The sequence below is a fragment of the Canis lupus genome, chromosome 33, assembly GCF_011100685.1.
Source record: "Canis lupus familiaris isolate Mischka breed German Shepherd chromosome 33, alternate assembly UU_Cfam_GSD_1.0, whole genome shotgun sequence".
NCBI classification, from domain to species: Eukaryota; Metazoa; Chordata; class Mammalia; order Carnivora; family Canidae; genus Canis; species Canis lupus.
Window position 1 is genome coordinate 14848967 of NC_049254.1, and position 12789 is coordinate 14861755.

Here is a 12789-nt window from a genome sequence, read left to right on the forward strand (position 1 = left end):
TGCCAAGGTAATTTTGACTTAGCGAGCACTAAAACGTAGTTCTACAGTTAGGTTGTTATCGGATTAAACAAGCATGGAAAGGAAGTTTCTTATCCAAACATAGTTTCACAAGAAATTACTGGAAATTTATATGATATCAGAAAACAAACAAATGAAAAGAATCTTGGTCTACATAAGATAATTTCTCTAGAAATCCAGCAGTTAAACTTCCACGCAGCTGAGCAGGAAATGGGCAGTGTTCCATTTTTTTTTAGGGTATTTAGTTTTTTTTAGGATTTAAGAAAACCTAAGTGCCACATATTTAGTGTCTGCATGCAAATTTAGTTTCGACCGGAACAATTTTTAATTCAGTGTTTAAAGACATTGATTGTACTGAGGGACCAATTATCTGGCTGACTCAATTTAACGGATGTTTTTTTTTTCTCAAAATGGTAAGTGATTTGTGGGGGGGTGGGGAGTGTCTTCTGATTTGCTCTAATCTGTATCTAATTTATAAACTCCATGTAAAATCTATTTTTTTCAAGACTAAAGACACATTCAACATTTTTTAAGAGCCCAGAACAAATTACAGCAATCACACAATATTAGTAAAAATAGAGAGGATCAGAAGCTACCCCTTTTCTCACTTCCTGAGACTATACAGCCTCTGCAGTCAGGATGTTCTCAGGTTCTACTGCAGTATTAAAAAAAAAGAGAACAAGAAAAGAAAGAAGAACATAAATGCTCTGGCTGCCTAGGTGGCTCAATCAGTTAAGTGTCCACCTTCGACTCAGGTCATGATCCCAGGGTCCTGGGATGGAGCCCCACATTGGGCTCCCTGCTCAGTGGGGAAGCCTAGTTCTCCCTCTCCCGTTCTGCCCACTTGTGCTCTCTGGTTCTCTCTCTCTCTCTCTCTCTCTCTCTCTGTCAAACAAATAAATAAAATATTTATAAAACAAACATAAATGCCCTGCAGAACCTGGGTGGCTGAGTCGGTTAAGTGTCTGCCTTCAGCTCAGGTCATGAGCCTGGTATCAAGTCCTGATTCCTCTGCCTGTGCTCTCCCTCTCTTCAAAAACAGAACACAATGCTGTGGTGACTCTGAATTCTTCTGAAGTAAGTTTCCATTCTGAGGTCTAACGAGGAGCAAGCTAAGGCATGTCCTACAGATCCCATTTTACAGATAAAAACTAAAAACCCAGAGAGTTCCCTTGACCCTTACACAATGTGAGGAGTTAGCAAAAAGACACTTATCTATGAACCAGAAAGTTAGCCCTCACTGGACATCAAATCTCCTGGCACCTTGATTTTGGACTTCCCAAGCTCCCAAACTATGACACATAAATTTCTATTGTTTATTAGTCACCCAGTCTATGGTGTTCTGTTATAGCAGCGTGAACACACTAAGACACTTTCTTATATCAGTAGCAGGACAAACAAATAAGATGTGATATAATTTATCCACATGCTGTCCAGTGAATCGATAAAAGAACTGAATAAGAACTCAATATTTTTCATTTCTGGACTTCAGTTTCACCAACACATCAGACCCAATCTTAAAAGATATCCATCTTCCTCTACCAATTCATTGTAATTTAAATAGAATAACTAATGGATGGGAGTACCGTACATATAGAACAAATTAAAAATGAAGGTATTTATTTTCATCTGTTGATTTTATTTATTCCATTTATTTTCCCCAAATTGATCTAAAACATCTCAGGCAACTGAACCAGGCAAAGAATATATATATCTCACACTGTTATCTTCAATGATAGTGACAGCCTGAATTAATTTTATAGAAAGTAATTTAGCATTGACTGGTTAAATATACAAACTACCAGTCTGAAGCAGAGATATTGCCAGACTCTTTCAAATTAGAGACAAAAAATAAAAAATAAATGTTTGGAGATTAGATCACAAATTGGAACTGTCTTAGAAGGCAGTTCAAATGTAAAAAAGAAATAAATTATCTGAATTCAAAATATTTCATCCCATCCATCAGTGACAAAAGCAGCAGCATTTTCTTCTTCTGATCATAATATTAAAACCCAAGCTAATTATTTTTTAACAGACAATTTCAGGGAAGGTATGCCTTCATAGCCCTATCCTGTTTTGCTCCATCATAGAGTATATTTTACAAGGGATTCTTTGATGATCTTTAAACAGACAGTAACTACAGAGAGAAAAAAATTAACAGAACTTGTAGAGTTGAAATTTTAAATCTCTTTAAATACCATACATTTTCCTGAGAGACTTTATGTTTAATTTCTGGTTCTAGGGATCCCTGGGTGGCGCAGTGGTTTAGCACCTGTCTTTGGCCCAGGGCGCGATCCTGGAGACCCGGGATCGAATCCCACATCGGGCTCCCGGTGCATGGAGCCTGCTTCTCCCTCTGCCTGTGTCTCTGCCTCTCTCTCTCTCTCTCTCTCTGTGTGTGTGTGACTATCATAAATAAATAAAAATTTTAAAAAAATTTAAAAAAATAAAAAAAATTTCTGGTTCTACCCCTTTCTTGGGGGAAGGGAGGGAAGTAACCTGGTATTTAAGAATGTAGCTTCTGGAGCAAGAGACCTGGGGTCATATTTCCCCCCTGTGGCTGAGTTTCCTATCTCTGAAATGAAAATGATAAAAGCACCAACCTCAGCCTCAGCCGAGTGGAGTGGGGCTTGCTTGAGATAAGCTTCTGGCACATAATAGGCCCTCTACAAATACTTGCTTGCAATAATAGAATGCACATTATCTCCACTTTGGTTTTCAAAATAGTTCTGTTAGGAAAATTTTTTATTTAATAAACACCCAAGGGCTATTGCTATTTTTTAAAACTAGAAATAAACCTGATTATGATAGCAGTGTTAAAGAAAATCCCACCAGGGACCTCAGACAACAATTTTGTTTTTTATCATCTGAATTGCTGCTTTTTGATCTACCATACTACCACAAATCACTTTTCCTTAATATGCCCTAAAATGGTTACCCAATGATGACAAGCAAGAAATTAAAATTCAGGGAACTCTCAGTAGTTGGTAATGCCAAACAGATTAATCTTACTATTGTTCTGCTTTTCTAAAGAATCTCCAGCATCTATCCCACAGCTGTACATTTGAGCTTGTATGTTTGAGGCGCTACAACAACTTTATGCTGGGGGGTGGGGGGTCCAGAAATGAATGAGACTGGTCCCTGCTCTTCAGGCTCTCAAGGGACTCACAGTGAACTGGGGACGCTCCATGTGTGCACAATCCCATGATGGCAAAACCACAATGGAAGTTAAAGCAGCAAAAGGCTCTTGACAGCCTGGGCCCGCCTGGAGCTCCGATCTCATCCTGGACTGCTCTCCCTCTCATGAACACATGCCAGCCATTGTGGCCTCCACGTCATTTTTAAGCATACCAAGTTTGCTCCAACCTCAGACATTTAGGCTTCCCTGTGTCTGGACTACACTTCCTTTGAAGTTCATGAGTTGGTTTCCCACTATCATTCAGCTCTCAGCTCAAGGGTTCCTCCTCAGAGAATACATCCCTGATTACCTGGTCATAAGTAGCTCAATTTAGTGGCCTCAACAACATACATTTATAATCTTACATTCCTGTAGGCCAGAAGACTGACACTGGTGTCACAGGTGCTACATGTCAGCAGGCTGCATTGCTTTCAGGCCCATCCTGGGGAGGATCCGCTTCCTTGCCTCTTCCACTGTGTAGGACATTTTGTTCTATGGTTCATGGTGCCATTCCTTCATCTTCATAACCAGCAATTCTGCTCCTTTTTCTACCATTCTCTTTCTCTGACCAGAGCTGGGAAAGCTCCTCCTTGTTTAAGAACTTGTGATTTGATTGGAACCACTCGAATAATCCACCATGCTCTCCCTATCTTGAGGTCCTTAACCTTAATCACGTCTGCAAAATCCTCTTTGCCATGCAAGATAACATACAGCCCAGGATTAGGAGGTGGACATCTTCAGGGACTCATTATTCTACCGGCCACACTTCAACTTCTAGCAGTTTCTGTCTGTTATGCTTTTTACTTTCTTGCTATTTTTTATAGCACTACATGAAATTCTCTTGTTTATTTATTTACCTATAATTTACTTATTAGCATGTATTTCTTTATTAGGTGAAAATTCCCCCTTCCACCCATTTCCTCTACACTAGTCTATATTCTTGAGAATGAGAATTTGGTCTGCCTTGATCACAGCAGCATCCCCAGGCCCTGGAGTGGCATCTGGCACAGCGTAGGCTCTCAGTGAATTCTTGTTAAGTGAGTAAGTAAACTCTGCCTTCATAATTGGCACAAGCTATAGAAAGGACACGCTGCCTAATTTAAGTCCTGATTATAAGGGGATTGTCAAGTGAACTTCACAGCATGTGCAGGAGAGAGCGGACTCATCAGAGAATGACAGCACTGCTTTTGAAGGAGTAAGCCAAGGATGAGAGGCTGGAAAAAATGAGTCCGAGGCAAATCACCAAAATCTTTCCAGACTCCATCTTGCATGTAATGAGAGCCATTGAAGGATTCTAGATGGAGGAGTAATTTGATTGCCTCTGTATTTGAAAAGATACTATGTCACCGGTGTCATTGTCAAAGAAGATCATTTGGGGGATGCCTGGGTGGCTCAGTGGTTGAGCGTCTGCCTGCGGCTCAGGGCATGAGCCTGGTCCCGGGATTGAGTCCTGCATCAGGCCCCTTGTGAGGAGCCTGCCTCTCCTTCTGCCTGTGTCTTTGCATGTCTCTCATAAATTAATTAATTAAAATCTTAAAAAAAGAAAAGAAGAAGAAGAAGATCATTTGGAGGAAAGCCAAATGGAAGCCCAGAAAGTGAGTTTTGTCCTATTTTCCATGGTTTTCACTGATAAATCTGACAAATGAATGAATGCCAAAGTGTTAACAGAGAATTGTTAGTAGAAAATCCATCTCTTTTTTCTAGGTAATGTGTATTATAATAGTGACTATTGGAGATCATTTTCTTCTTTCCCCTAGCAACTGGGCAAGATTTGGGGAAGCATATTCAGTTGCCTTCTTAAGATTTCCTGAAATCTTAAAGAAGACAGGGTATATAAGAGAGAGAGAGGAAAAAAAAGAAAGAACTAAAAGATTCAGTTTTATATGTTCCAGTCTAGCAATGTCATCCAAAGTTACATTTGGCAAGACATTGTAGCTGTCTTTTTCTCATTTGCTCCAACCATGCAATGGTATAATCAAAACAAAACAACATTGCTGTACAAAGACAGCTTATAACTAAGTGGTAAGGGAGAGAGAAGAGAGTCGAAGATGACAGCACAGTTTCAAATGCGGGTGACATGGGTAATGAGGTTTCAAAAACAGAACGGAGAAATGACAGCAGGAAACTCTGATAGGTTCATGAGGTCAGGAGATGATGTGTTCGGTTTTAAACATTTGGTTTCATGCTCCATTCTCATTTCGTTCTACTATCTACTCAGATCATATTAAGCACAAAGACAGGTGTTAGATTTGGGGAGTTATAGACTCACTTCCTAATCAAAATTTTCATATGAAAAGCACAATTGGCTAGTGCTACTCTGGCGAAAGCAGAACAGGTCAGACATCAAACAAATAAAAAACCCAAGGTATTTGATAAGTAGCGAAACCTTTCCCTCACCTCTCTCCTTTTGTCTCTCATTTCTCAACTGATTAATTTTGAACATTTAATAAAATATGTGAAAATTCAAATATTAATTGTTTTGGATTCTATTACTTTCCGGTTTAAGAAAAATGAATTGTTTTAAAAACAATAGTTTCACCACCCCTAGTTCGTTTCCCAGAGTGGTGGAAGGGAAGGAGGGCGGGCGGTGGGGGTGAATGGGTGACGGGCACTGAGGGGGGCACTTGATGGGATGAACACTGGGTGTTATTCTGTATGTTGGCAAATTGAACACCAATAAAAAATAAATTTATTATTTAAAAAAATAAAAAATAAATAAAACCACTCTTGTACCAAAAAAACAAAAAAAACCCCAAAACAATAGTTTCATAGAAACCACTAAATTTGTATGCAATTCTTTGAGCAAAAATAATCATGACCCTCCTTATTGTTGATGTTTAAAACTGGCTTTTTAGATTAATCATGATTGATAACATTTCAGGGAACCAGTTAGGGAAGGGGATTCAACTAGCTTAAGCACAAAATGATTTATACAGTTAAGGAATTGCTAGTTGTATATTGAGGACTGCATGAATTAGTGATGATCTGTGAGAAACAAAAAGAATGAGAGAACTGCCTAGTTTGAATCCTGGTGAGGATATCAAGCAACAGAGACACATTCATTGCTGATGGGAAGCCAAAGGGTACAATCACACTGGAAAACAGTTTCTTTTCTTTTTTAAGATTTATTTATTTATTCCAGAGAGAGTATGTGTGTGTGTGTGTGTGTGTGTGTGTGTGTGTGTGTGTGTGTGTGTATGTATGTGTGCATGAGTCAGGGGAGCAATAGAGGGAGAGAATCTTTAAGCAGACTCCTCACTGAGCGCAGAGCCCAGCCCAAGGCTCCATCTCATGACCCATGAGACCATGACCTGAGCCAAACCTAGAGTTGGACACTCACCCAGCTGAAGCAGTCAGGTTCCCCTTGACAGTTTCTTACAAAGCTTACACATAGTCTTGTTATGTGATCCAGCAATCACACTCCTAGGGTTTTTTTTTCCCAAGTTAAAAACTTATATCCACATGAAAACCTGCATATGAATGTTTATAGCAGCATTATTCATAATATCCCCAAACTGGAAGCAACCAAGATGTCTTTAATGGGTGAGTGGATAAACAAGTAGAATAATACTCAGCAATAAGATAGAACCTATCAAACCATGAAAAGACATGGACGAATTTTAAATGCATATAGCTAAGTTTAAAAAGCCAGTGTGAAAAGACTATAATGTTGCATGATTTCAACTATATGAGACAAAAAGATCTGTGGCTGCCAGTGGTTGGGGACAGAGTGGGATAAATTGGTAAACCACAGGGGATTTTTAGATGTTGAAACCATTCTGTTTGATATTGACATAGGAGACAAACATGACACTACGCATCTGTCAAAATCCATAGAACTATTCAACACAGAGTGAACTTTAGTGTAAATCATGTACGTTCGTGAACAATAATATATCACCATTGGTTCAGTACTTGTAACAAATGTACCACACAGATGCAAAATGTTAGTAGCGGAAACTGGTGTATAGGGTGGTGGTATATGGAAACTAACTCTATGTACTTACTACCTCCTTGATTTTCTGTAAATCTACAACTATTCTAGAAACTGGTCTATTAATTTTTATTAATTAAAAAAAGCACTATTCTGACATTACAAAATTATGTCAGTACCAATGCGCAGCTGCCTTCCAGAATAGTTTACACAAAGAAAGGGCGATCATGCACCTGGATTGCCCAAGATGTTCTCAGCTTACATCAGGTATTCAGGTATAATTATTAACTGAGCCTCTCCTTGTTCTCAGAAATATTTCATTTGGGATGATAAATTACAGTCGCTGTACTTAGAAGGAAAAAGGGAAGTAATGTCTCTTTAACATCTGTCTTCGAATGCGAGGAACTGGGCTATGCCCTTTCCTTAGTGTCTCATTTAAGCCTCACAATGTTCCCGCGAGGATGATTTTGTCTTCCCCAATTTGCAGATGGAAAAGCTGAAGCTCAGGAGCTCATTTATCCAAGACCATACAATTCATCACTGGCAGATCCTGCAATTACACCTTCATCTCTATGACTCCAAAGCTCATGCACTTTCTACTGTAGTATTAGAATGCTGGAGAAAAGCCAGGTGATCTTTGAACATTCTTTCCAGACCTTATAATTCTTGAAAGAATTCTGTGGTAGCTACACTACTGAGGTAGTAGAAAGTAGAGATTATATGTAAAGAGAGTCTCCTTTATAAAACCCCTGAGAAATTTTGTCAATAGATTATGATGATGTCACAGTTATTGTCTGCACCATCCCTGGGCCATCTGACAATAATGACATCTGTAACCCATTTTTCCCTTAAGTACCATCATGGATGGCACCCAGATTTATTACCTGGTCTCAGTAAAGAAAAGCTATTAATTTGTGCCACTACACCTCTGCAGCCAGAAAGGAATCCTTGGGGAAATAGAGAGCTCTGCTGACCATGGCACCTCACTATTCTCACTGCCCGAAAACTCCAAACCAACCTTTTCCTTATTTGATCTCAATACAGCTAGGCTTGTTTCAAAGACTGTCATCTCCTGGTCAGGTCATGTTCTTCACTTCCAAATTCTCAGAGTACATCAGCCATCCCAGACACTTGCCATCCTTCAAAAACCAAACCAAACCAAAACAAAAGGCCTGCCTAGACATCATATTTTCAGTTATGACAAAAGAATAGTAGCAGCTACTGGATTAGAACTTGTTTTGTAAAGAATCTCTTCAAAAGATGGTTGAGCTTTCCTGGCTAGGTGGGATTTTCAAAAAGTAGTTAATGAACTTTGTTTGCTCTTTGTGTGTGCATTAGGAAGCAGCTTGTATAGCAGATACAAGCATCATCTCAGGAATCAGACACACCTAGGCTGAGTACCAGCTCTGCCACTTTTAATCCTACCAATAATACCTTCATATTATATATTTCTCTGCTCCTCGGTTTCCCCATGTTAGAAATAGAGGCAATAGAAGTAGTTATCTTATAGGATTATGGGCTTAAATACATCATAAGAGAGACTTAGCCTTACAATGTAAGGTCCCTACGGTTAAATACCCAATGTAATATGGTAGTTTGTAAAGTGTGGTCTGCAGACTCCTGGGGTCCCTAAACTTTGGAAGGGGACCCATAGGGTCAAAACTGCCTTTAGTACAAACATTAGGACATTATTTGCCTTTTCCACTCCCATTCTCACAAGTGTAAAATGGAGTTTCCCAGAAACCACATATGAGAGATATTGCAACCAATAGAATGAAGACACAGATATGAAAAAGTCTAGCTGCCTTCCTGTAAACCAGAAGAGATTTGCAAAATTATAAAGCAAATACCACTCTTCTCAGAATTTTTTCCTTTTGGAAAATATAGTTATCTTACATACAAAATATGTTATTTATGTTAACATGTAATGGGCTTACATTATTATAATTAAATGAATTAACACATATTTTTAAATATCCCAGTTTTAATTTTGAATACAGTGAGTATCAATGGCTATAACTTACATTATCAGAGCTCTTTGAGGCCTTAAACAAATTTTAAGAGTGTAAAGGGGTCCTGGGACCAAGGAAACTGAGAACTACTAATCTAGTACAAGCCTGGCACATGATAACCATTTAATAAATAATTATTGAATGACTAGCATAAGGCTTGGCTTAAGGTAGTTGCTCAATAAATGATAGTGCTATTGCTTCTGGTGGCGGTGATGTGTTGATGGTAACAAGGAAAATCATGATGTGGGGTATGGTATGCTGGGAGTTTTCCACCTGATTGAAGTTAATATAATGGTAATTTTTGATGAAAATCTTACCTTGCCTTAGGCATGATAGATATGAGTTAGAGTTTAATGTAATACAAAATTATTTTCAGTCTTTAGACTCTCTTTTTCTTAGCTTATTCTTTTCTTAAAAAAAAAAAGATTTTATTTATTTATTCATGAGAGATACACAGAGAGAGAAGCAGAGACCCAGGCAAAGGGAGAAGCAGGCTCCATGCAGGGAGCCTGATGTGAGACTCGATTCCGGGTCTCCAGGATCATGCCCTGAGCTGAAGGCAGAGGCACCCAACCACAGAGCCACCTAGGAGTCCCATAGCTTATTCTTGTCTTGATGGGGATCCTCATTCTCTTCCTACCTGAAGCACTTTGGAATTGAGCCAAAGTCTGAAAAATCCAGAATGCTATGGATAGCACCCGACTGAATAATCTGGAAATTAGGATCTCTTGGTTCTACAAATTAAAGGGCCATGGACATATACGTAATATTTACCATGAAAATTGGATGAGAAAACATGCCTTGAAAACTTCTCAACAGACTGCACAGTGGAGGTTCCCATCTCCCCAGTCCTCCTATCAATTTTTCCTTCCTCCTGCAGGCTCTAGGACAGCTACTGGAGTGTAGATTTTCATTTTGTCTGGATATGGTGGTGCCTTGGCTCTCCAGGAACAACAACAAAAAAAACTCCTTGTTAGTAGAGTTTGCCGAGTCCCATGGTGTAAATACTCCCACCATGGCCAGTTTCAAGCTGCTGATGTGATGTTACTGAACTCTAAGTTGGGACAAGAAGCTCTGACAGCTGGTTTCCACTGGTTCCCAGTTCACCACCGGTTCTGGCTCTGAGCTATGACTTTGAGTCCAACTCCTTTCCTGGCTTTCCTAGATTTTTTATTGCTGGCCCCACCTTCTCACCCAATTTTGCTGACCAATCGTTCCAGGTACTCACTGTCCTCAGGTCTCAGGATTATCTCCTGCTACTTTTGCTCTTGGAGCTTGAGCTAACATTGCCATCTCTGGGTCCTAAAAACCTTCTTTTTTAGGTTTTTTTTTAGAAAGAAAAAGGCCTCTTTCTTCTATAAAATCTTCTCAGAATGCACACAGGTATCATTCATGTCTCTCCCAAAATGACAAAGCATATTGAGGGACAATATTTAATCTTAGTAATGGTAACATTACTGGTTGTCCAAAAGATAGCAATATGGTATCAAGGAAACAGCTCTTTTACTGCAAAGAGAGAACCACACTCCTAATTTTGCTACTCATATACTGAATGGTCATGGGCAAGTCACTGTGATGCTGTGAGCCTTGACTTTCTCATTTGTAAAATGAAGGTCATGAAACACATGATTTCAAAGAATATTTTCCATTCCTTAACTTCTACTTTTCTAGAGTTGAGGTACTTTATATAAACAAAAATCATAGAAACTACTCCTATTGTTAAAAATTCAACATCCTTTTGATTTAGAAACAAGTCACTATCACCATGTTCTATTTTATATTCACCTTTTCATAATATTCCATGTTAAATATAATTCGGCCCATCATCAGCCTTCATCTCAATTCCTCTGTAAGATCCACTTCATACCTTTCCATATGATAAAACGATGGATAGGCACTTTTGAAGAGTGGATTAAGCAAGTATTAAAGTAGTGATTTTTAACTAACTTTATAAAAGTGATCGTGTCTCAAAGAATTAAAAGGGAAAAAGTACCTAGGTGAAAAACTCCTAAAAAATGAAAGTTTGACTCAATCCTCCAGCAACCCAAGGAAAGAAGGGAAAGGAGAAGCCGGCGGCCCTGGCCCCTGCTGTTGTGAAGAAACATGAGGCCAAGAAGGTGGTCAATCCCCTGTGTGAGAAAAGGCCCAAGTATTTTGGCATCGGACAGGACATCCAGCCCAAGAGGGACCTCAACCGCTTTGTCAAATGGCCCCACTACATCCAGCTACAACTGCAAAGGGCTATTCTCTATAAACATCTAGAAGTGCCTCCCACAATTAACCAGTTCACCCAGGCCTTCAACAGCCCAACTGCTTAAACTGGCCCACAAACACAGACCAGAGACAGCAAGAGAAAAAGCAGAGCTTGTTCCGGGCTGAGAGGAAAGCTGCAGGCAAAGGAGAGGCTGTCGGTCCTTCAAGCTGGGGTTAATACTGTCACCATCTTGGTGGAAACCAAGAAGGCTCAGCTGGGAATGATCACCCATTCTGTGGATCCCATTGAGCTGCTGGTCTTCCTGCCCATCCTGTATCATAAGACAGAGGGTTCCCTACTCTGTTATCAGGCGGAAGGCCTTGGGCATCTAGTCCACAGGAGGACCTGCACCACTGTTGCCTTCACACAGGTTAGCTCGGAAGACAGAGGAGCTCGGGCTAAGTCATCAGGACCAATTACAGTGACAGATATGATGGCATCTGCTGCAACTGGGGAGGCAACGTCCTGGGTCCGACCTCAGTAACTCTCATCACCAAGCTGGAAAGAGCAAAGGCCAAAGAACTGGCCACCAAACTGGGCTGAGTGGACACTGTCGAATTTTTTGTACATAAAAGTAATAAATGGTTCTCCGTCAGCCGGGGATGGGGAGTGGTGGTAGGGGTAGCTAGGGGGATGAAGTTTGTGTGGCACCTGGGTGGCTCGGTCGGTTAAGCTTCTGCCTTCCGCTCAGGTCATGATCTTGGGGTCCTCAGACTGAGCCCCAAGTCGGGCTCCCTCCTCAGCCAGAAGCCTGCTTTTCCCTCTCCCTCTGCTCCTCCCCCTGTTTGTGCTCTTTGGTTCTCTCGCTCTCTCTCTCTCTCTCTGTCGAATAAATCCATACAACCTTTTTTTTAAAAAAAAAATGAAAGTTTGTGATTCTTAAATATTTTTTAGCATGCCGCTGATGAAGTGTTTTCTGTATAACTACACTTTCAAGGTCTAAAAGGAGCTATTAGGAAAAATGATTTGAGAAAATATTTTGTTCACATCTAGCTTAATGCAGATTATATGATGATATAGTGAGATTAAGTTTTATAGTCAGTGAGAAAGCAATATTCTTTTTTTTTTAAATTTCAGCTTCATTGAAGTATAACTGACAAATAGAATTGTTAGATATTTAAAGTGTACCTAATGGTGATTGGATATACGTATACATCGTGGAAGGAGTTCCCCCACTGAGTTAATTAACACATTCATCACCCCACACACATATCTTTTTTTTTCCTCCTTTGGTGAGAACATTTAAGTTCTATTCTCTAAGCAAATTTCGATTGTACATACCGTGTTATCAACTATAGTCAGCACATTATTATTAGATCCTCAGACTTTATTCATCTTATAGCTGAAAGTCTGTACCTTTTACCAACCTCTATTTCCCCAACCCTGGCAACCG

The 12789-nt window shown here is 39.7% G+C and overlaps 1 pseudogene; it reads left to right on the forward strand.

Annotated features, from left to right (window-relative positions):
• The first annotated feature begins 5244 nt into the window (after positions 1-5244).
• Positions 5245-11939, forward strand: LOC607153 (annotated as a pseudogene).
• The last annotated feature ends 850 nt before the right edge of the window (positions 11940-12789 follow it).